This window comes from Montipora capricornis, chromosome 11, assembly GCF_036669925.1.
Source record: "Montipora capricornis isolate CH-2021 chromosome 11, ASM3666992v2, whole genome shotgun sequence".
NCBI classification, from domain to species: Eukaryota; Metazoa; Cnidaria; class Anthozoa; order Scleractinia; family Acroporidae; genus Montipora; species Montipora capricornis.
In genome coordinates, this window is record NC_090893.1 from 36860316 (window position 1) to 36864493 (window position 4178).

A 4178-nucleotide genomic window follows, 5' to 3' on the forward strand; every position below is an offset into this window, starting at 1 on the left:
AAGGATCTAGAACCAAAATCTACCCAGAATTCTTTGAAAACAAACTTTAATTTTTTCTGGGGGAGCATGTCCCCAGCTCGTCCTTCTTTGGGCGCTCGAAACATTCTTCGTGTGCGTACACCTTTAAAATCTCACGCTACGCCCCTGAAAGATGGTGGTTATAGTTTTACACGCTTTTAAGGATTGTATTTACTCACGAATTAGTTAGGAATTAGTTTAAATTTTAAAAACTCGATTAATTTTAGGATTAGCCGTTATGATTAGTTTTTTCCTTGCTTTTTTTTGTTATATTGTTTATACGTTAATAAAGTTGTTGTGAATTAGGTAGTACATAGTAGTGTGTTGCGTGATCGAGGGAAGTGGTTTGGTTTTCTTTTCTTTCTTATGTGTTGTTTTCCCTAAGGGAGTCCTCCTCTACTATCGTCACGATGGGACTTGAACCCAGCATGACACTCAGATTAAAAGTCTGATGCTCTGCCGACTGAGCTAACCGGGCTCTTGTTGTTGTTAACACGAATTTTGATTATTATCCTCATTCATATAATTAGCTGAGTACTTTCTCTTAGTCTCACTTTCGTTCACGAAACCATTTTCAACACAACTAATATGAAATCAAAAAGAGCGCAAAGGAAATAATCACGATTCCTCTACTGTTTCCATTGAACGGAAGTCGAGATCTGATTCATTCGCTCGATTTGGGTTTTGAACTCGTGACCCTCTGCTAAATGTCCGATGCTCTACCTGAGACAGATCCCTTAATTACATCTACGAGTTTAAACCGTTTCACACCAATTCTGGTTATTATCCTTATTCATGTAATTAGCTGAGTACTTTCTTTTAGTCTCACTTTCGTTCACGAAACCATTTTTAACACAACTAAAATGAAATCAACATGAGGGGAATAATGACAAATCCACTACCGCTTTCCTTAAGCCGAAAAAAAGGTTGAAAGTAACATGATATGATTTACTCGCCCGTTATGGGTGGGACCTGAACCCAATGACCCTCAGATTAAACGTCTGACGTTTTATCGACTGAGCTAACTGGGCTCGGGTCGTTGGTCATTGACGCAGAGCCCTCAAGTACATCCACAGGTTCATACCGTTTAACACGAATTTGGATTATTATCCTCCTTCGTATAATTAGCTGAGTATTAAGTCAGACCAGAGCATTTGGTAAGTGATGCAATAAGTGCGGGATCGGTCATTTCGCTCGAGCCTGTAAAGGGGGAATCAGAAGACAAGGAAGGTAGCAGCAATCTAACTTTTGTCAATGTTGAATTCGGTGAAGAGGCATTTGCAGCTGAATGTGAGACAGCACCTAAACGGCATACAAGAAACTTCTTCGCTCACCTACAGCTCTTTCACAGAGACAAAACGGCAATTGTAAAAGCATAGATCGACTCAGCGTCAACTTGCAAAAATAGGGAGCTTTAGCACGCGCGTTTTTGAGGCGCGGATGGCAACCGGAAGAGAACATTTCGCGTGTCAGGACAAAGATGTTTCGCAGATTTTTATACTAATCATCTCTAATGGAAAAAAGATACTGAGCAATGGTTGCCGTCCGCGCCTCAAGAACGCTCCCTACCCAGCCATCTCATGAGCCAGTATGTTTCCAGGACCAGAAGCAGAATAGGCCACTTTTGACCGCCATTTTGACGGGTAGGGAAAGCGTAAAGAATTTGTAGTGTTTATATGGGGATCCGATGTCAAATAATTTTCGTTAAACGCTAGTTGTGAAAAAATTATGAATTGAGAGCTGAACGTACAGGGCAAAAGGTTATACAAACCAAATTTTAGGCACTACCTTTCACAGAAGATGCCCGGCAGCGTTTTCAATTTTTCCATAGATTTGTTTGTAATTTTTTTTTCCTGGGAATTTTCAGTAACAATTACAAACAAATGTATGGAAAAATCGAAAACGCTACCACGCAGCTTTTAACGAAGGCTAGTCCCTAAAAGTTGGTCTGTATAATCCTTTACCCTGTACCTTCATTTCGCGATTCATAATTTTTTACTTTGCCAAGTGCGACCCATGCCGAACTAGCGTTTAACGAAAATTACTTGACATCCGATCCACATATAAACACTACAATTTTTTTACGCTTTGCCTACCTGTCAAAATGGCCTTCAAAACCGTGATAAGGCCTAACACATATGGAAGCCAAACGTATGCGACCTAAAGGCAAACTGACCCTATGGTGCGACGGAAACGGTAAACTGAAGACAATAGACTTTTGTAACTTTTGTAACCCGCATAGACCCTTTACATAAATGGCGCCCAAATTTGAATAAAAATACTTGATACATCCTGAGCGTCACATTCATGAGAAAAATCCTTTGTCTTGAAACACAAACACGAGGCTAAGGATGTATCAAGTTCAGCATTTACGCAAAGGGTCTATGTATTTGATTCGCAACAAGTGCATTAAAATTCAGTTTTTGACTGCTCGTAACAGGTTGTCAACAACATAATTAGCTGAGTATCTCCTTTTAGTCTCACTTGTGTTCACCAAACAATTTCAAAAGAACCATTTTCAAAAAGAACATGACGGAAATAATCACAAGTCTAGTACTGCCTCCTTTACTAGACCAACATAATCCAATTCATTTTCCCGATATGAGACTTGAACCCATGACCCTCAGAATAAAAGCCTGATACTTTACTTACTGAGCTAACCGGACTCCTGTCTTTGTCCACTTAGGGCGCGTTCGATTGACCCTATTCCGGAATAAGAATACGTGAAGTGATGATTTAAGACGGTATGTTTGGAGTGTTTAGAAGCATCAAGGATAATAAAAATATGTTTAGAATAGCATTTTAGCAGATGTTTGACAATTTTAGTGTGATTGTCCGTAAAAACGAAGGATTCCTAACCTATATTCCATGTATTCCTATTCCGGAATATGGTCAATCGAAAGCACCCTCAGTCAGAGCCCTCAACTACATCCACAAATTCATACCGTTTAACACGAATTTTGATTATTATCCTCATTTGTATAATTAAGTGACTATTTACTGGGTTGCCAGTATGGCAAACCCAGTCAGAGTCTGCGTTTCATTAGTTTGTTTTCTTTGTGTTCTTTTTTTTTTCCCGTGTCGGTAAAAGTCTTGCCTGTCACTCCCCTGCTAAGTGGTGTCTTTGTGCATAGAGCCTTCTGCGCGTATTTTCTTAGGATCGAGTGGGTAGTGGGAAATGCGTAGATTTCTCTGGTGGACACAGTAGAACGATTAACTTAACCGGCAATGGCGTCGAAAGTCATGTAACGCGAATGGCGTTTTAGTGCATCTTTGAACAAAATATATCCTTATGAGGCTCAATAATGGCAAGTCAATTGGATACTGAACAAGACAGGCGGTGAAATCTTAAAAGCGATGAGTGATGGACATCGACAACAATCTGTCATCCGTCGAGCCAAAATCAAAGTGAGCTGCATTTCTAATATTTTACCAAGTGTGCTGTTATGTAGAACACTGAAACCAAATGGAAAATCCACTAATAACTTATGGGTTCAACAAAGACAGAGAACGAATCGAACACCTTAAGTGGATCTGAGATCGACTCTGCACAGTCTTCAGGTAAAAATAATAATTGGAAATGTGACAGCCAAGAATTATTTGAAAGAAAGCTTCTCGTCTATTTTGTGCTTCATTATTCAAGGAAAAGGTTCTTCATGGAAACGGTTTCATCCGGAAATCTTAGTTTGTTGTAATATTGCACATATTTGGAACGATTGAGTTTTTTCTGAAATGGGAAGGGGTTTTTGTCTCTAATAGCAAATATGTTGTTTGTTTCAAAAAATTGTTCGCTGGAAGAGGAGGCCTTTATGAATTCATCATGCTTTATAATATGCGAGCTTAACTGGATAGTTTTTATGGCAGTAGTAAAGCATTTTCGTGTCAAAATGAGGTTAGCGTCTTTCTGTTGTGTGTGCTAATTTAATTAAATATAAATATACATTCTGCCTCGTGAGTTTGGTATTCTCGTTAATCAGCAATGGCGTCGAAATCATTGCAACGCGAATGGCGTTTTAGTGCATCTTATGTTGTTTGTTTCAATAAAATGTTTCGCTGGAAAAGGATTCTGTTATATTTTCTGCCTTTGTGAATTATAATATCATGTTGTGTATTGAATTTTCGAGTTTAAGGTTGAAATGTGATATGGGAGGATACTTTTA